This window comes from Rattus norvegicus, chromosome 6 (assembly GCF_021556685.1).
Source record: "Rattus norvegicus strain SHRSP/BbbUtx chromosome 6, alternate assembly SHRSP_T2T, whole genome shotgun sequence".
Lineage (NCBI taxonomy): Eukaryota > Metazoa > Chordata > Mammalia > Rodentia > Muridae > Rattus > Rattus norvegicus.
The window spans coordinates 130,472,407-130,493,423 of record NC_141539.1 but is presented as its reverse complement, the minus strand read 5'-3'; the positions used below and the strand labels follow the sequence as shown (position 1 = coordinate 130,493,423).

At 47.5% G+C, this 21,017-nt stretch overlaps 1 long non-coding RNA gene across 2 annotated transcripts; it reads right to left on the bottom strand.

The window, feature by feature from the left end:
* Positions 1 to 615: 615 nt before the first annotated feature.
* Positions 616 to 20,146, bottom strand: LOC148005450 (uncharacterized). Of its 2 annotated transcripts, XR_015622560.1 has the most exons (3): positions 19,579 to 20,108; positions 14,932 to 15,055; positions 616 to 1,049 (listed from the first exon to the last, which is right to left on the bottom strand). It is a non-coding gene; the product is annotated as an uncharacterized LOC148005450 (long non-coding RNA). The 2 variants fall into 2 exon arrangements; XR_015622559.1 differs by lacking the exon at positions 616 to 1,049 and having other exon boundaries at positions 13,403 to 15,055; positions 19,579 to 20,146.
* Between the last annotated feature and the right edge of the window lie 871 nt (positions 20,147 to 21,017).

The window sequence follows — 21,017 nt, the reverse complement described above, 5'->3', positions numbered from 1 at the left end:
AAAAATGTGAACACTTGCCATTAGCAGAGGGGCGGGGTGCAAAGTGGGGCGGGGCTCCCTGCTTTGAAGCCCCTCCATACCTAAATAGTCCCACCCCTTCTTCTTTGGACTGTTAGAACTCTGCACCCCTCCTTTCCTGGACAGAGGCTATGCCAGCCTCATGTCCTCGCGCCCTGCCAGTGTGGAGGGGAAGTGACGACGCAGTGTTTCCTTGTGCCGCTGACTTCCTGTGATTCTCAAGGGGTCGTTTGTTCCAACGTCTTCCTAACAGGCTTTTCTTGTTCTTGGCAGGCGCTCCAGCATGCGTGTGCTTGGAGTTTTTTAGGTTTTAAATTAAAGCCTTTGATCCATTTTTGAATAAAATTCTTTTTGTAAAAGAAAAAAAAAACCGTAAACATCAGAAAGGTGGATAGGCACTGGGGTCAAATAGAACACATTTGTGCCCTATGATGCTAGGCCGCAGCAGGGCCTCCCAAAAAGGTGAGGCCTGCGTGTCCAGATAGCAGCCCGTTAGGAACAGTGGAGGGAATCACCACTGTAACAGCATAATATGGAAAGAACTCGAACTCCTAATAATAGGAACTAAGTAAACTGTGACCAATCTGCTTAGTGGAGGGTTAGGCAATGGTTTAAATAGAGGAGTTTACAAAGAGTGATTTAGGAGAATGCTTACGTCCAGCCTCAAGTGGTAGGGGTGGGAAGTCTGTAGAACTGGGCACGTAACATCGTGACAGCTCCGGTAAGGAACGCAAAACAGAACAACGCGCACCTAAAATGGACACCACCAATACCATGGCGGATTCCGAAACCATTGCAGTCTCCTGCTATCTGCTTCTCTCACCAGTGGTCCAGCATGGGGTTGTTTCTAGCCAGCCTCACTGGACTTATACCTCCCCGATGTGACCCGCCTTTGTGAGCAGGGCTTTAGCCGTGGGCCCGGAGGGGTGAGCTTATAGGTCAGGTCCCAGGGCTTTGCAAGAGGCCTGTTCCTGCTCCGCTTCTCTGATTGGCCGCTTCTCCGGACGGCCAGTGATCACTACCGGTGGATCCTGAAAGGGGAAGCAAGGCGGAAGGTTTCAAAGAGACCTCAGACAGCAGAGAACAGACTCGAGGGAAGCCGCTTTAGTGAGACAGGTCATTTGAATGGTGAGGGGCGGGACAAAGGCTATTTAAACCTTTGGGGTTGGATAGGGCCTATCAGAGTGAATCATGTCATTGGTCAGGGCCAGGGTGCTGGGGATGCCTCATTTGCATGACGAATTCCAGGTGCTTCTGGGTATGACCTAATAAGGGGAGAGGAAGTTCAACCTGGCTACTGGGCTACCTGAACTAGATGAGGATTCAGGGCTATATCCGAGATACACAGGCCCAGGGCAGGGGAGGAGCGATCCTATTCCTGCCAATCCCAGGACAAGATTTTCAGGGTTTAGACACTCATCGACCTGACTCTTGCTCCAAACCTGTTCCCTCAAGTCCAAAGGCTCCCTGGCCCTACACAAGAGGACCCTATCGGCCCAGGGGCACCACCCCTGCCTGCCCCATGTGTATACAGCATTTGGGGCCCACTTGGCTACCAAGCAGCCTGTCGCAGAGGGGCCGGAAGGTAGAATCCGTGTCCTGGGGTACCTTGTCCCATGTTTCTACCTGAGGTGTTCCCTTCTGCAGCCCATGGCCTCCTTATGGGAAGTGTGTCCCACCGCCAGGCCTGTTTGTTTCCCGTCCGGACGATCATGAACTAACCCTCTGAAAGCGTTAGCCAGCAGCTAATTGAATGTTTTCCTTAATAAGACTTGCCTTGGTCATGGTGTGCGTCAAAGCAACAGAATGGGTAACTAAGTAACTAAATAAGCATGGGTACTGCTGCCTTATTCACTATAGCAAAGAATTAGAATTTGCCCAGTTGTGCCATGGCAGGCGAGCAGTCACTGGCAATCTGGTGTGTGTACTCAATGGCATAGTATTCCGCTCTAAAGGAAAACCAAATTGCTAAGTCTACAAAAATGGACTTAGAATGTATAACATTAACCAAGGTCATACAGTCTCACAAACAAAAAACTCCTGCTCTCCCTCACGTGTGGAATCCACCCAATAGTGCATCCATGCATCCAAATACATGTACATGTGGGCTCAATACAACACGAAGGTAAGCAGACAAGAAAATCTAATTAGAAGAAGACGAGAGAGAACTGAGGTGCTGGCCATGAGCTATCGACAAGGATATAAAACTCGTTCTTCTGTTTGCTTGCTTGTTTTAGCTCTAACTCTGTTGTCATCTTTTTGGTGTGGAGAAGCACATGAAAATACATTCTATTATGCACATGTAAAACCCAATGTGAAGCTTCAGAAAGGCCCTTCTAACTATAAAAGTCACTGAGATGTACAGTGTTGGGTCTGGTTAATTTAACTTATGAGGCTTACTTTATTTGCAATTTTTTAATAGGGAGTTTATAAAATTAAAGAATTAAATAAAAAGTAATTAGTTAAAAAATAAAGTACCCAAATCTTCTGAGAGTCTCATTTGGTGAGTATGTGTGCTTGTGGGGTTTTGTGTACACACATGGTATGTGTACACATGGAGACCAGAGGAGGACATCAGCTGTCCGAGTCTCTTGAGACTGGGTCTCTCACTGGCTCTGGAGCTAGGCAGGGGGCCGGCAGGCTCCAGCAGTTGTCCGGTCTCCCCCACAGTGCTGGGTGTGCTCAGCCACATCCAGCCTTTTATACAGGTACTAGGGATTTGAACTCAGGTCCTCATACTCACACAGCAAGTGCTCTTATCTTCTGAGTCAGCTTCTCTAGCTCCCTCTTTCTTTATAAACAGCTTGAGAAGTCTGAAAATGTCTCATGCAACTTTGAGGTCACGGCTTCCTTTGAAGACTTTGGAAGCTCAGGACCCAGAACCTAAAGTTCAAAGCATCAACGGGTACTGAAGATCTTCAGACAAGTCAAGAGCCCCAGCCTTGACCCAAGTCCCCACTCTCTCCTGCCTTCCACACAGGATTCTGAAGTGGTCAGTCACCATTCCCCACTGCACCTCAGCAGAGGCTTTTCCTCCTTGGAAACTGCCAGTCATTTCCTCTACCCATAATTTTGTGAAGACAAGAAAATGAAGGACCATTCTTGGTGGAACCCCAGAACAGTCTTGACAGGAGTATGCAAATATATGCTAACATATGCAAACATATGTGAATGAGACAGAGGGTGTTTCCTTGACCTCTGTGGAAATCCCGGGTCCTGAGCTTTAGCCCTGCCCTGTTTCCACTCTTTTCTGGGCCACTCCTCACATGTGTTTGTCTTGGAGCCACAGCCCTGTGCATCATGACAGCTTCTTTTTTTTTTTTTTCCGGAGCTGGGGACCGAACCCAGGGCCTTGTGGTTGCTAGGCAAGCGCTCTACCACTGAGCCAAATCCCCAACCCCATCATGACAGTTTCTTGAAGCACTCCGGGCTTCACTCATCCATCTTCTTGGTTGTACCTCCTGTTGGCAGAGACCTGCTCAGTTCTGGAGTCAAACACCACGCTCATCTCCAAAGGACATGAGATCTGTCTTCCCGTACTGACAGGCAGCCTTTGCCTCTCTCCCCTAGAAAGCTTCTTTCGGGCTCCTAGATTAACATCCTGATGCCTTTCATCCTTTGGCCTGGACCTTTGAATATTGTTCTCAAGAATACCTTGTATGAGAATGCATGTCGAGCTGTGAGATGGCTTAGCAGGGAAAGGTAGTTGCCCCCAAATGTCCTGAGTTCTATTGATGAGTTCACATTGTGGCAGGCAGGAGAGAACCAACTCCTCCTGCAAGCTGTCCTCTGATCTCTACACATACCCTGTAGCCTGTGCACACACACACACAGGCGCACACACGCACACACGCACGTGCACACACACACACACACACACACACACACGCACAGGCAGAAACAAAAAAGTAATAAAAAATACAATGCGATGTTTAAGGCTCGCTGTCAGTCTGAGAGACTGGATGATCAGAGCGGTGTTAAGATGGTGTGTAGGGTGTTGGTATTCAAGTGATCAGAGCTAGAGTATTCCCTGCCTCCTTCCTGGTCCCTTCCTTATGGAGTCCTCCTTATGGATCCTTTGTGATTAGAGGCACCATGAGTGACTAGTGTTGCCTTGGGGTAGGATCACTGTGAGCTGTGGGTGGCTGGTTATCCTGATCTCCAGAGTCTGGGCCCCTCACACTTAGTGGATAGGGATGAGTGGGTTTTCTCATTAGCAAGCCTAAAACATGGAGGCTCTCAGACCCCACGCCCCTCCCCGTCCTGGGCTGTCGCCAGCAACTATTCAGTAAGCAGAATCCCTAAAGTGATTAGCCACGCCAAGGGTTCAGGTTTGTAGCAGCCTTCCAGATGGTAATGTAATTAGGCTTTTACTACCATTGTCCCCAGACAGGAGATGGGTCTTGGAGGATGTCTGTAAATGCACATTGGGCTGGCAGCCAGACCTGCTTTCTCATCTGCAGGGGGACCCCTTGGTTGGACACTCTTTTATACTTAGCAGAGGGGGAGATAACAAAAGGGAGCCTGCATTTGAACTCTTCAAGGCTACTTCTGGGGGGCCCCTGAGATGCTGGACCCAAAAGATGGCTCTTGGGCCTGGAAGCTACATCTGCCTTTGGGGGTGGGGCATAATTCAAACCAATGGCCAGACAATCACAGCCCCACCCCCCTGGTCACACTAATGAACAAATTACTTATCAGAGATGATGGAAATGAACCTTAGAGATGGAGGATGTCCGCCTTGCGTGCAGTTCATGGTGTAGCCAGAAAAACAACCTGTACTCCGGGTTCAACGTTCTGCGGGCTTTGAAACCAGTCTTCTCATTCCCGACTTCCTGCATCCCTGCTGCTCACTCAAGGGGGCCTCAACAGTGATGCCTGTCCGGAGAGTGTCTGGTCCAGGATGAGGGGCAGTCATACCAGCCTTACCTTCTCAAGTACAAGAAGCCGTGCTGAGGGACTAGGATAGTGGGCTCCGGGGATCGAACTTGGGCCATCAGGGTGACAGCAGGTACTTTTACTTGCTGAGCCAAGTTTCTATCTTATAAACGATACCTTATCAATAGCGTTTGGTTTTTTCAATTAGCACATGAAACTTTGTTTCTGGTACTATCTGTTTTTGTTAAATCTCTTTCCCATTTCTCCCAAGATTCCACTCTGCCTGTTTTCCCCCCAGAACCTTTCTTTCCCAATAGTGTGTCTACAAAACACACATTCTATTCCCACCTTTCTTTCTCTCCCCATTAAGATCTCTTTCCTTTCTCGAGGTCCTCTTTCTATTGTATGACCCATGCTAAGATACACATATAAAGAAATTTTCATCTTGGGCCTACTTAAGGGAGAAAAAGTGTGATGCTCATCTGTCTCTCTGAGTCTGGCTTCTCTCTCTCTTAAAAATAACAATTTTGGCTGCATCTGTTTTATTGCAAATGCCAAGATTTTTTTTTTTTAAATAGCTTCAGAAAACAAAATGCCCAGTAACAAACCTGATGTAAGGAGGTAGAAGACTTCTACAATGTAAGCGTTCTTATACAGAACTATTGTGGTCATGCGTGTTTGTTTTCTTGGAGAAATATGTAGCAGCTGGTCCTGATTACAGGTAAATCTATGCCGATTTTTCTAAGGATCTTTGTCAACTAGCACACACAGAATGTGCTATGTTGGGGCCTACGGGCCCACGTGTATATGCTGTGTGCTTGCCCACACTTGGTTTTGTCTGATTTTACAGCTTTTAACTCTTCAAATGTTCCTAACAGTTCTCCCTGTGTCTTTCATTTCTGTTTACTCAATGAGAAGGGATGCTGAACACTATTAGCTGGGCGGAGCACCCACTGCCTATCATCCCAATACTTGGGAGGCCGAGAGAGGACAGGGAATTGGAGGCCGGCCTGGTATATGTCTAAAACCGAGTCACACACAGACAGCAAAAAGGAGAGAAAAACCAATGAACTATACAAAGAAATCCATTATATCCCTTCTTTGGGGAAACTTCTGTTTTTATTGTATAGTCTTTTTGTTATTAAGTTACCTAAGTGTTTGAAAAATACACCCTGGATTCCAGATCCTCACCAGACACAGGTTATACTAATCCTCTCCTCCCATCTCTTCGGTGCTTACTCATTTTGAAAGGAAAGGTGTCTGTGCAGCAGAGAGTTGGCTCTTATGGTTTCCGATCACCAATCTCGCTTTTATTTTAATGGTTGCTTTGCCAGGCTCAGCTACCCCAAGTCAGGATGTTTATCTTCTCTTCCAGTATGACTTCAGCTTCTGTGTTGAAATCTATGGCCCACCACAGGTTAGCTCCTTAGTGACAACTTGCTGGAGGACACCAGACCGGGCCGGGGGATGTTGTCAAACAGCATGGTGACTGCCTTCAGCTACCCCAGCTCCCCAGCTGTCCCCTTGTTGTGTATGTAAGTACACAGTGCTGTTGAGAGTGTAAGTGGCGCTGACATTTGGACTGAGCATGTCTTGGCCAGCTTCTTCTCACTGTCACTTGTCACCCGACAGCTTTTGCCTGGCCAGTACACATTCCCAAGGTGTCAGCCTGTGGTTTCTGATCATTTTCTCAAAGCAAAACAGATCGGTACTAGGGATGAGATGGCATCCAGCAGGCTGCTGCATCCCGGTCAGTCTCCTCCATTTCCAGAGAGGAATGTTCGGCTGTGTTCCTGACAGCAGAAGGAGCCGGCATAAGAAGCCAGTACTGCTGCCATGTTCAGGACTTCATGAGTCTTTGGTTAATTTGGTTTTGAATTAGGGTGGCCATCTTTCTATTTTTAATCTGCATCCCCTTTTGCATTACAAAAGAAAGACCTTGCATCAGATCTTTACATCCCAAACATGTAACGGCCAGGTGTCTGTCACTCTGACAAACACATGACAAAAGCACTTTAAGGGAGGAAAAGGTTTGACTTGGCTCACGGTTGGAGGGCACACAGTCCATCATGGCAGGAAGTCATGGACCAAGTCGGCCATGCTGTACCTGTAGGCAGGAACCCGAGAGTGTGGTTCCTAGTTCCCATTCTGCTATTTATTTCAATCCAAAACATCAGCCCACAGCCAGGTCTCACTGAGTTTAGTGTGGCTCTTCTTCCTACCTTGGATAACCCAGTCTAGGCAATCGCTCATAGACAGGTCCAGAGATTTTCCTCCTGGGTAATTCTGACAATTCGAATTGACAATAAATATAAATGTGACAGGTAGTGAAGGTTGGGCAGCTCCATTGCTTCTGGCCCGAGCTGAGGCAGAACATCAGGGCAGCCTTACCTTCAAGTATCCCTTCAACTACAAATTCATTCATGGAGTGACTCGTTCATGAGGCAGCACTCTCCTGAACCAATCACTGCTCGACAGTGCCACAGGCTGACCACTAAGCCCTCAACACTCAGTCTCCTTTGGGTTCACCCCACATTCAGATCATAATACCCTCGCCCATAGAAGCACTCTCTAAATGTCTACTAAAGCCAAATGAAATCAATTATACTCTAAATCTGTCATGATAGCATGTTCCCTGTGAGGGCCTCCTGACATCTGGAGCCACCCCAAGGCTGAGTGCTCTATCAGAATCTGTTTCCAGGTTTATCAACAATGATTGCTTGAGCATTACATGGTAAGGAAATCCAAGGCCAGCTTAGCCTTCCTTTGTGTCTGTGCATTTTTTTCATATAAACCATTTTTGTGCCCATTCTGTTCACATAGAGATGTAGAGGTCCCTGATAATCAACTTCCGTACCTTAGATCATTGTGAAGCTGTTTCTTTGCTATTAAAAGTCCTGTCAAAATCTCCTTTGTGAGTGTACATGTGTGGCCTATGCACAGGTGTGTGCTAGGCACATGTATGGGTCTGCTGTGCTGGTTGTTTTTGTCAACAAACTCAGACATACCCCGGAAGGGAGACTCTCAGGTGAAGAGTTGGCTCTTCAAAGTGGCTTGTGGACATGTTCTGTGGGGCGTTTTCTTTGTTGCTAATGGAGGGAGGAGGGCCCGGGCCACTGTGGGCAGACAGACTTGGGCTCTATAGGAAAAGCAGCAGAGCAAGCCAGAGGAAGTAAGTCTAGAAGTGTGTTCTTTTTTTGGTTTCTGCCTCGATGCTGGTTTGCAACCTGCAAATGTTAGGAAGAGGTCAACCCTATCCTCCACAAGGTGCTTTTGACCATGGTGTTTATCACAGCAACAGAAAGCATACTAGGACACGCAGCAAGCATTCTTAGCCACTAAGCTGTCTCCTCTCTCCCCCAGTGCCCAACACATGGGTATTTCAATGCTAATGCTACAGAAGAGGCTGCAGGGAAGGCTCAGTGGTTCGGAGAACATGGTGTTCTGGAAGAAAATCTGTGTTCCGTTCCTGGCACCTAAACTAGGTAGCTCACAATTACCAGTAAGTCCAGATCCCAGAGACCTGCTCTTCTGGTCTCTGAGGACACATACATACACATACACCCACATACACACATGTGTGTCATGTACACACACAAAGACAGACACATGTAAGTAAAAACAAATCTTAAAAACCCCTGATAGTTGCGTGTCATCCTAATCAGATGCACTTAGCATTTTTGTAACTTTTGCTCTCATTTATGCTTTGATTACTCTCCTTAAAAACCTTTTCACTGTATCTATTCACTGTACACAGAACTGTGTCATACAAGAACATTATAATGCATGCATGTATTGTACATGGAGCACATCTCACCCTATGACCTCTCACCTACTGCCCCTTACATCATTCAATTCCTGGTGTGGGACATCACGGGATGCAGGGTCGGGCCAGTGCTTTCTTACCCCTGTCTTGGAAGCTGGTTCTCCCTCTGCTCTTAGCCACTCCCCGCTCCTGTGCACTGAGCGGTGGGCCAAGGCCGGTTTCACGAACCACCCAATAACATATTGGTCCAGAGGGAACTGGCTAGCTTGTTTTCCCATTCTTGGCTGCTATACACAGAAGTGTTTGTCTGGCAATGTCCGGGAGAGTCACAGGCTTGGAACAATGGTGAACGATTTATTTGGTAATGTGTGTTTGAGTCCAAAGTGTTGCTAAGCATGCTAGCAGCTGTCTCTCTACCTCCCTCCCAGCCAGCAGTTCCCAGCCACAGCCAGGAGGAATTCTGCTCAGTGTGTGAGTGTCCGAAAGACTATTTAAACTCGCCTCTCAGTCTTTCCAGCCCTTGCCTGATTCTCACCTTGCATCTTCGCCTTTTATCCAGGTGGGATCAACCGTAGGCCAACTAGAAATCCCCAAACATGAAATACTGGAAAGATTTGTTACAAAGGAGTTGCAATGCAGTCTGAAACAAGCTTGCACTCCTTCAAGTTTGGACGTACCATATCATGTCTAAATGTCTACACACTGGCAAGATATCCTGTCTGGTGGTACCTCAGGATGGGAGTCCTCCTGAGCTTTCCTTCATCTTCTCAGGGCTAGTGTAGCCACATCTCCCAGCATCCATTTCAACTTTACGCCAGAACTAGGAAACAGCCATGATCCAAACAGTCTTCCCTTAAAGCTTTTTGTGGTGTCGCAAAGAGCTACAAAGTGTTTGTTTCCTCCAGATGAGGCGGACACCAGCCAAGAGTTGATTTATGCCTTGTCAAGTTCTGGAAAAAATATTTAGTGTGATCTTCTTGACGCCAAGTTTTGTTGGTAATTGATGTGTTACTCTGTAACTTTCTTTCTGCCATTATGTCATAGTATGAACATTTCTCAGGTCACTGAATGCCACTTTGAGTGGCTGCTGAGTACCACATAAGGTTATTTGTACCATGGTTGATCACTGGGGATGCATCATAACTTTATCTTAATACAATACAGCAATTTATTTGCCAAACACACAGGAAACTCGATTATGTACTTCCGGTAATTAATGACACAGACCTGGTCTTTAAATTGCTCCGGTCTTAGGGAAAGATCTTGTGACCTAATGCATTAGGACTAGAGAACTCATAGTTCTCTATGACTCTCCCCAAACCTGCCCTTCTCTCCAACCTTGGAGGAAAAAAGTGTTCACCACTGTACTGCACCCGCTGTGAGTGTGTGTGTGTGTGTGTGTGTGTGTGTGTGTGTGTGTGTGTATCCTACATAAAACCAGGCACCAGCAAAACAGTCTTCCTGTCTGTCTCCTTCGAGGGTAAATAGTTCTCTGCAAGTTAGATCATGGAGTATTACTGTGTTGGGGAGATACATGCGTGTGCTGGCATTTGTTCATTAATGTTTCAAGGAGGCCGTGAGGATAAGTTTTCTGGAAGGTCATTGAGAGAGGGTCTCTCATTGGCTCAGAAATTAGGTTATGCTGCTGGGCCAGCGAGCCCCAGGAATCCTCTCATCTCTACCTCCCAGTGTTGAGATCCCGCTGCCTTGCCACCACATCTGACATTTTTCATGGGGCTTGAGATCCTCGTGTTTGTGAGGCAAATACTTCACTGATGGAGCTATTCCCCCTCCCCCCTTACACCCCCCACTGGCTACCAGGGCTCAGCTGGTAGATTTTTAAAAGCACCAATACCAAGAGTGACTCTGTACTGTGGCACTCTGACAAATTCTCAATCGGCATTCACACGCGGCAGAATTACAAGTGTAAAAAAGTTTGTTGTGACTTCTTTGGCCACAGGGATGCACAGGACACCATTAGACATGCAGAAAAACTAAGGAACTCTCTATTGTGAATTGCACAACTGACTCTTACAGAAAGCCCTTGGCAGGCCAGAGTCGGCCGAGGGCTGCAGCAGACAAGGAGCGCAGCTCTGCCATGCTTATGTTTTCGTTTACATTCGTGAGTCAGAGGAAATGGGAAGGACATGTCGGAGCTTCACCCAGTGACTGGAACGGCCCTGGATTAGGCGTCGGGCTTTGGTTACTGGAACAATCTTTTGCCTAGGGTTTTGTTTTGTATAGTTCATTATACGTTATAGCATCCAGAGACGGATTCATAGGTGTCTGCAAACTCGAAGCTTTGTTGTTGGTAGTTTCCTCGCTGACTTTTTTTTTTTTTCTTTTTTCGGAGCTGGGGACCGAACCCAGGGCCTTGTGCTTGCTAGGCAAGCGCTCTACCAGTGAGCCAAATCCCCAATCCCCCTCGTTGACCTCTTAAGAGCGGACTTTGCACAAAGCGATAACTTCCGGCTAACTTCCCTGGTAGCCACCCGGAAGCTACTGCCTCTGTAGCATTGTGGGGTGCTGGGACAGGAGGGTTGCGGGCCTAGGTATCAGTGCGCAGCATTTCCATTCTACAGATCAACAGCCCCAGAGACCTTTGGAATCACAGGAAGTGGTCAAACACCGAGGCAGGGATGACTTACCGTCTCCCTCCACATTTCATCTAAGTTTATGTGGTTTAAAATTTAAAAGCATCGGAGCAAAACCTTTTTGTTGCTGTTTTGTCTTTGAGACAGGGTAGTTTCACTGTGTAACCAGGCCGGTCTGGAACTTGTGATCCTCCTGCCTCAGCTCCCTGAGGGCTAGCATTATAGGTGCATGTCATACTTTGTATCAAACATCTAAAACTTTAGTAGCCAGGCCTTCCTGACCAGGAAAAGACAAAAACAAAAGCTGTACTTGTTCAGCACAGCCTGGCCCAGCCCCTTCCAGAGCTCTTCAGGCAATTGTGAAGTTGAGACCTTCTACCTAGGGGAGAGGCCTTGAAGTTCCGTTTAACTGCTGAACTCTGTGAGCTCACTGAAATAACGGTCAATGGTTCATATTCACGATGAAGCTCATCTTGACACAGTTACAAAACTGCAGTTTCCTTTTTCTTTTGACTATTTTATTTAACTTTGAAACTTCTTTTAAATATTTTAGTATTATTTATTTGCGTGTGCATGTGTGTATGTCTACACACATGCTGTGCCTGAGGTTACGGGCATTCCCTGCTGCTGGAGTCATGGGCAGTTGTGAGTTACCTGGTGTAAATGCTGGGGATCTGAGCTCAGGTCCTCTGCAAGAATAATGCGTGTTCTTCACCCTGAGCCACCTCTCCCACCCCTGTACCTAAGTTATAAAACGTTAGAGATTGTCAGTGTTTCAGAAGGTGTTTATGTCTCCATTCTGAAAGTTGTCCATGGAACTCGAGGGCCCTGCAATCCGGTGTTTGTGAACGATGCTTACATGGATGCTGAGAGATCCCAAACGTCATGATCCCAGCCCTTGGTCCCAGCGCTCAGGAGGCGGAGGCAGGAGGATCTCTGCCAGTTTGAGGTTGGCCCAGTCTACAGAGTGAGTTCCAGGACAGTCAGAGCTACACAGTGAGACTCTGTCTCAAAAAACACCCAAAAAAACAAAAATCCCAACCAACCACCCAACCAAACAACAAAAACGACAAAAACGACAAAAACAAAGACAACCAAAAACAACCAAAGTCATGAGTTATATTCCTTTTTTTTTTTTTTTTTGGTTCTTTTTTTTTCGGAGCTGGGGACCGAACCCAGGGCCTTGCGCTTCCTAGGTAAGCGCTCTAGTTATATTCCTTTTTTGCCTTTGAGTTTGTGTTTATTCTCCAATTCTTGTTCCTCAGTTTTACATTAATAGACTAGATATTCCTGGTACGTATGAAAATGTGGATGCGGATAGAGCCTAGGGATTATAAAAGCCTTTGAATAAATGCTTTAAGTGAGAAAATGTCTTCTGAATTGATATATCACTACAATTACTGTTAAGAATTAAAACGTGGGGTTGGGGATTTAGCTCAGTGGTAAAGCGCTTGCCTAGCAAGCGCAAGGCCCTGAGTTCGGTCCCCAGCTCCGAAAAAAAAAAAAAAAAAAGAAAGAAAAAGAATTAAAACGTATGTTACAGTGGTTATTGCAACAACAAGAAAAAAAAGCACAATACTTTTGGAGACACATCTGATGGCTATGCTGGATTTTCTTCTGCCATTTAGTCATATATTATTCCCCGGCTAGTTGTTACAAGAAGGCACTAAGAGTTGTGTTGTATGTGTGCATACGTGGAGTGGACATGTGTGTTTGTGTATGGACATGTGTGTTGTATACATATGTTTGTGTGTGTGTGTGTGTGTGTGTGTGTGTGTGTGTGTGTGTGTGTGTGGAGTGGGGACTGGAGACATCAACATCAGGGTAATATATAAAGGTTGGCAGAGAAAAACTGGAATCCTCTTTTGACCTGAGCGTCTTCTAATGAACAGAGGAAAGCCAACGGAATACCATGGCGAAGTCTTTTTTAAAGGGCTACAGACACATTTTATACCCAAAGCTTTTTGGCTTCTTCCTCAGCTCTCGACCATTTGTGGGAGTTCCTTTCCTTTCTTATCAAGCTGTCCCTGTTTCTATTTCTAACCACATGCCCCTGGTGCTATCCTTTGCCCTGGGACGAAAACCAACCGACCAACCAACCAAACACACTTAAAACCTCAGTGGCTGCCAGGAGGAGGTAAATGGAGAGAAAGCCGTATCTTTTAACTTAGGCGTGGAGGTCAGAGAAACAGTGGGGAAATCCGGAGTCAGGGAAAACATGATTATGGTTTTAGAGGGAGGGGGAGGGGAGGGGGAGGGAGAAACCAGACAGTGTTGAGCTAAGTATCTGAGTTCGTCTGATTCCAGGTCTCTCTCAGGTCTCTCTCATGTCTCCTCTCCAGACCTTACTGTCTGAGGAGTCTCACCACTGAAACGGCAACACCGCACTTGTTGATTGGCTGAGGAGTCCACTGAACAAGGCACTTGTTGATTGGCTGAGGATTCTCATCACTGAACACGGCACTTGTTGATTGGCTTGACCGGATAGTCAGTGAACTCAGAGGATCTGCTTGTCTTTGCCTTTCGTCCTAATGCTTGAGTTCCAACCTCACTCGAGAGCTCTTCCACAGTGCAGAGGATCTAAGCTCAGGTCTGCGTGCTTGTACAGCAAGTGTCCCACCCACTGAGCCACCTCCCAGCCCAGGGGCTACCATTTTTATAATTGCAAGGTTGGTAGGAGTAGGAGCTCTGAGCCAGATGCCAGTCAGTTCTTCAAACACCTTCCAAGTATGCGCGCTATGTATGGGTCGCTGTCCTCCGGTATGACTCGGGCTTGGGTACATTCAACTCCAATTTCCTTATAGGTGTGAAGTGGGGATGGGGTGGTATCTGCCTCATCGTAGGGTGTCCCTGTTGTGCCAGGCATTTGAAACACATGATTTGCATAATTCTTACCTTCACCAGCCTTCAGTGCAAGCAGAGAAACATCGATGAGTTAATCAGTAAGGGTTTCTTGGGGCTGGAGAGATGGCCCAATGGGCGAGTGCTTGCCGTATAAGCATGAGGACTTAGGTTCAAATCCCACCATGTGCTTAGAAGCTGGGCACAGCCGCTCAAGGGTCAGGAACCCTAGTGCTGTAGGGCTGCAGACATTAGGATCACTGGGGCTTGTTGGCCACAGTCTTCGTTTAGTTTCAGCGAGAGACATAGCCTCAGATGAACAAGGTGCAGCAGGATTCATGGCGTCTTCCTCTGGATTCTCTGTGTGTATTGCTCTATTCATATATGAAGATACCAGATGCGCACGTGTGCATGCACCCACCCACACACACAGGAGGGGGGATTATTTCTTGGGTACCTACTCAGTATACTAGAGCAGTGTAATATTAAACATCAAGTTGATGAACTAAGCTGTTCTTAGAACAGGGCGGGGCAAAGACGGGTGTGTGATGGATGGAGTGGCTTGAATATGCCCTTGCATGGTTCCCTTCTACTGTGTTCTACTATTGCTCTGTGTGACCAGCATAATACGGTAGTCTCATGCTCCTCTGGTCCTCTAGCTGAGTCTCTAGTGAGAGGTCTTTCCTGGAACATGATGGCCGGGGGTGGGGTTGGGGTGGGGGGCGATCACAGCAGGGAACTCCAGCACCAGGATCTGAGATTGCCTGTGGGTGTTTCCAGTGTGGTTGTCACAGGGAATGGTTTGTCCTGGCAGATGGCCCAATGACTAAGTACCTGGCTCATGACACAGTGTCCATCTGATAGTAGACTTGTTTATGCTGGCTGACACGCTAGTGGGTCTTGTCTGTTCTGTGTCCAGCTGCTCCTCCAAGATAGCTGCTTTCTGGAAGATCCCTGACTGAGAGAAGAGTCAATGGTTCAGGGTAGGCGTTTAGGTGCTGTACAGGAAGGTGGCTGAGCCCAACCCATGGGATATAAGGCAGTGTGTGACAGAGCCCAGAGGGGGACAATGACTTGTCCTCTAGCACAGAGTGGTTCTTAGATCCTGGGAGCAAGGGTAATGCCTTTCCTGAGGTCTAAGGTTACCCAGGCAAGAACTCTGATTGGTGAGTTTAAAGAAAACTGGTGACAGGTTGCAAGTACTTGAAGGCTCACCAAGGAGAATCCACTCTTAGGCTTCTGGTAAAATTCCTAGTATCTCACTACCACCACCACCACCACCACCACCACCACCACCACCACCACCACCACCACCACCACCACCATCAAAACAGAAGAGATTCTGCATAACTAGCCACTGGAGAAAGCTTCCCTGACCAAGATTAAAGATGACACTAATTCATGTATATAACTATAAAGATTTAGAAGGCAATTTGACAACATGTTTCTTTAACAAGACAGTATCAATATGTTCCTCACATCCAGGGCCCATGAGCTCTGCAAGTGTGGGCTTTGATCAGGTTTGCAGAGCAAGGCATGTGTTTTCTCTGGCAGAGATTGCCTCAGATCCAGTCTCGAAGTGGATGGTAACCTCCTTAACACTCATGACGCTATTACACGAGTGGGTATCTACATGGACATCCACAAGCCAGGGCTCACAGGGCGTCATGGAAAAAGGGGTGGAAAATATGGAAGAGCCCAGAGACGAGGAATGGTGTTAAGAAATACTGTTTTCTTGGGCTGGAGAGATGGCTCAGTGGTTAAGAGCACTGACTGCTCTTCCAGAGGTCCTGAGTTCAAATCCCAGCAACTACATTGTGGCTCGCAACCATCTGTAATGGGATCAGATACCCTCTTCTGGTGTGTCTGAGGACAGCAGCAATGTACTTACATATAATAAATAAATAAATCTTAAAAAAATAAAAGAAATACTGTCTTCTACACATGGCTATCACACTCAGGAACTCATAGCGGCCATCGTGACCCAGCAAGACCAGCCAGTATTCCAACAGCCCCCACTAATTGGATTTAGTAGGTTACCAATCGAAATGTTTTTAATGGGGAGGACACAAAGTGGGCAGGTGACATGTTACAGGTGACCAGGAGAGTGGAAAGAGGGAGTTGGAGGTAGGTGTGATCAAGATACGCTGTTTAAAGAAATGTCATTATAAAATAATACTGAAAAAGTAACTACTATCAAATAGCCTCATAATGTCAAAAATTGGTCCTATAACACCATTGTACCATTCTACCCCATCAAGCCTGGTGTCTGACTTCCTCACAGACTTTCCTCTCTTCTATGACACACTTGATTGTCTCCTAATCAACATACAATTCCTTGAAGCTTGGCATCAAACCTCTTCCGTCCTTCACGGTTGTCATGGTGATCACCGTAAACATGTAGGATTCTGTGGTACTAACTTGCCATAGGCTCCCAGGCATTTAAGCGAACATTCCTGTTTATGTATTATATATAACTTCACGACAAACAACCGCAGACGTGCTTTTTCCACTTCCTCCCCTTAGTTTCTTTTGGATTTGATCCCAGAAATGGAATGAACTGAAGTGATAGATTTTTTTTTGGTAAATTTTAATTTTTTTGGGGGGGGGGCTCTTGGTAAATAAAGGAATGCTATCCAGAGAGGATACTAAAGTGGTTCACTGTCCGTTTCCAGCAAGGCTAGAGATATGGGAGGGGAGTACCCCTTTCCAGAGGCACGGTATTTGAAGGTTTGCTTGGCCTGAAAGTTAGAATCATCTCTGAGAGAAGGTGAAAGTCTGAGGAGCAACCATCTTTTGCTATTTTATTGACAACTGGTATGTGTCAGTCTTCATGTCTGCAACCCTAATTGTATGTGTGACATATGCATTCATATCTTTCTTTCCATTAATTTATTTATCCATTTTACATCCTGATGGCTGCCCCCTCTCCCTCCCCCCTCACACAGTCCCTTCCCCTGCTAACTGGGCATTCATCTTTTTTTTTCTTTGGTTCTTTTTTTTTTTTTTTTTTCAGAGCTGGGGACCGAACCCAGGGCCTTGCGCTTCTTTTTTTATACGTAGAGAAAGCTCGACCACCCAACCAGCAGGTAGAGTGATAGTTAACCTCAACTGTCAACTTGATAGAACCTAAAAGCACCTGGGAAGAAAGTCTCAATCTGGGACTGTCTAGATGAGGCTTGCCCATGAGCACGTCTGGGAAACTGTCTCATTTAAATTAATTGATGTGGGGAGACAGGTCCCACTGTGAGCGGCACTATTCCCTAGGCATGAAGTCCCGAGTGAGAGTGGAGAAATCTAGCTGAGCCCAGCAAAGGAGTGAGCATGCCTGCACTGATTTCTCCCTGCTTTTTGCTGCGGATGTCATGTGGCCAGCTGTTTGAGGTTCTTACCATGATTCTTCCACAATATTGGACTGGAACTGTGAACTAAAATAAACTGTTTTCCCTAAGCTGCTTTTTTTTGTTGTTGTTGAACTATTTTATCACAGCATCAGAAGTGAAATCAGAATAGGTGGAAACTCTGACCCACCGGCGGGTGGCCTTTTCACTATACAACATTGTCTTGAAAGTCACTGTGACTGAAAGCTGACATCATATTCTGGTGACTATGCTGGTCTCCTGCTTCCTCCAATCGGTATTATCTGGGGAGACCAGGTCTCAAACATATAGCACCTACTTACTCAGAAGCTCACCCATGCTGGCCCACAGACATCTCTGAACTTGAACCTGGGGTGCGGCTTGTTCAACCCACTGAGTTAACCTCACTGTCCAGATCAGCCACCCCCATTCCAGTTCACCGTTTCTTTCCCTCTCCACTGCCCACCCCCAGGTTGACATCTGCATCCCAGAGAGAGTTGAGAATACCACGTTCTGCACGCCCTTTCAGGAGAGGTGGAGAATCTACTTACTCAAGTCCCCACTTTCCGATGTGGGACAAGGGTGTGGCCAGTTTCTGCATCCCCAACCTTGTGGCTAGACAAAGCTAGGGCCTAGCTTTTCTGCCACATCCGAAGGCACAGGAAGCCTGGACAGAGACCTCTGCCAAATCTCAAGTGTCCCCTTCCTTCCAGTCCACACCACAGGACCGGGATCCTGTTGCCCAACCTCCCTGCCTGTTGCCTGTTTTTCTTTGCTCGGGGCGATTCTCAAAATAGGTGTGCAGGAACTGGCTGTTTTACTCACTGAGGGAAGGCGTCTCTCAAGAGTGGCAGAGACATCCTGGGATGGAGTCGGGGAAAGGGAAGGAAGGCAGAGAGACTATTGTACCTTTGGGGTTTGCCATTTTGCTCCCGACATTGTCTGGTGCTGACGGCCCAGACATTAATGAACTGACGGATGAGGGGTGTGGAGTGTTGTGGAATGAGTCCTCTGCTCACAGGAGTGGCCTGAAGTCGCTATATATGGTGTTTTGTTTTGGTTTGGTTTCAAGACAATCTCTTTTGGTGTAATCCACGGGAGCAAAGAAGGGAGCACCTTAATGCTTGCGGCTCAGTGGTACGGAGTGAGTTCACAGCTAGGTCCAACCACCATACGGCCTGGCTCCACAATGTGTCACCCCCCACACACACACTCACCACACACACTCACCACACACACTCACCACACACACTCACCACACACCAAAAAGAAAAAAAATCCCTTATCTATTAAGTTGCTACCTTTTCTTTCGTTCCTCGAGTACCGGGCAGCCACCAATCTGTTTCCTGGCTCCCAGAATGTGACCGTTCTGGGTCTTTCACAGGACCACATACATGCCTGACTTGGCTTCTTTCCTTGGCTGGGTTTTCAAGGTTCTTGTCTGAGGTAGCACACATGGAGTGTCAGGGCATTGTTCTTAATGACTGTGTCGGTTGAATAAGAATGGCCCCATAGCCTCAAACACTTGACTGCTTAGTCACCAGGGAGTAGGACTCTTTGACCGGATTAGAAGGATTAGGAGTTGTGGTCCTGGTTGGAGGAAGTGTGTCACCAGAGGGTGGGCTTTGGAGTTTTGAAAGCCCACTATTTCTCCATCGCCGTGCCTGCCAACAGGCTGACACCGCCCTCTTCCCACCCTTACCTGCTCCGCTGTTCTATTCTCGGATATCTTTTTAGAATTACTTATGTTCACGTGTATGTACCCGTGTGTGTCGTGTGTGGGTGCACATGTATGTGACTATGTGTAGACACAACATGTGTGTACATGTACGTGGCTGTGCGTGTGTCTGTGTGTGCGTGCGTGCACTCAACAAGGCCAGAAGGTGGCACGGAATCCCCTGAAGCTAGAGTTACCGGTAGTTGTGAGCTACCACGTGAGTGCCGAACTCAAACACATACCTCAAACATCACGGCCAAAGCGGACCCTGACTTCATCTTCACATTTGTTCGTCTTCTCTGAGCCCCTTGCACAGGGCGCGTAACTGGGCTATTTGTGCTGCATATCGGTTCTGAGTCACCTTTCTGTTACCGTGTTAAAATACCAAGACCGAAAGCAACTTACGGAAGGAAGGGTTTACTTGGGCGTATGGTCCCAGAGTGTGCGAGTCCTTCACGGCAGGCAGACTCGGCGGCAGGCAGGCATCATTCCATTTCTTGTCCTTTTGAGCTACCTAATTTGCATGTCAGTGAACCCACAGCCGGATGAGCGAGGCTGGCCCAGGCAACGCTGGACACAGGGCATACAAGTTAGGATTTTCTACGCTGCATTTAGCAAATAGTGAGACTGAAGATCAGGAGCCCCGTGGAACCAATCCTGGATCCACTGGCCTTTCTGTTTTCCACCGTGGGTCAAAGCAGCGTGAGACCCTCCCCAGATGCGGTCAGGTGATCTTGGATTTCCAAGCCTCCAGGCCACGATCATCCTTAGCTCTGAGATTTTTGGACCCAGCACGGAGGTTGGTTCTATGTCTCTTTTCCAGTACTGGCCAAGAGCCTCTGGCTGGAGGCTCCCTGGTCTGATCCAGTCCTGCGCCAGAGGCAGTCCAGGTCCATTACTCTGGGGTCGCTCACAGATTCCCGTGCTCTTCTTAGGGTGAGGCCCTGCAACTGTTTCCTCCCACCCGGAAGGAGCATGCGTGTGCCGTGCGTCAGTAGGGAGCTTTGTGACTGAACAATTCCATGCGGATTATTGTTTTATATTGAATTATCCTGCAATAAATATAAATCATTTGAGAAAGCCATCCCTTCGCTCCATTTGTCACGTCAAAGCCAGTGTAGGGCTGGGGCGCGCCACCTACTGAAGCTTGCAGATACCTTCTTCCACCGCTGTGACTGGAACACATGGCCTCCAACGCTCATGTCTGGAGTCTTAACTCCCAGAGGATCAGTACTGAGGTGAGATGGGGCCTTTAAGAAAACATTAGGTTCCTAAGAGAGATTAATGCCTAGCTCTGGGGACCAGGACTACTTATCTCGGGAGTGGGTGAGGCTTTTGCGCTCTGGGGACTGAATTGGTTATCTCTAGAGAGGGTGTTAGAACAGAGGGCCGTTTGCTGCAGGCACTTTGTGCTCTCCGCACACACCGGCTTGGTTCCTTCCCCCCCACCCCCCCCACCCCCCGAGCGCTCCAGCGCACCCCCGGAAGCCCTCAGCACACGTAGGCGATGTGTCTTGCACTTTCCAGACCGTGGCTCCAGGAGCCAAAGTAAACCTCTGCCTCTGCTCACATTCTGTTGTTGATAACACAAGACCACAGGCCGACTAAACTGTAAAAGAGGTTTATTTTGGCTCTGAATCCTGGTCTGATGTCAACTGCCCACATGTGGTTATGGCCTTCTTGCTGGCAGAGTCCCAAGGCCCCACACAGCGCCACATGGGTTCTCTCTTCTACAGAGCCACCAGGTTCGACCACTACAAACCGCCTCGTTGGACTTAGATAACCCCAGGCCCCATTCTCATCCACCAGAGCTGGCTAGAGATTTGGTTTGCCCTCGAAAACGT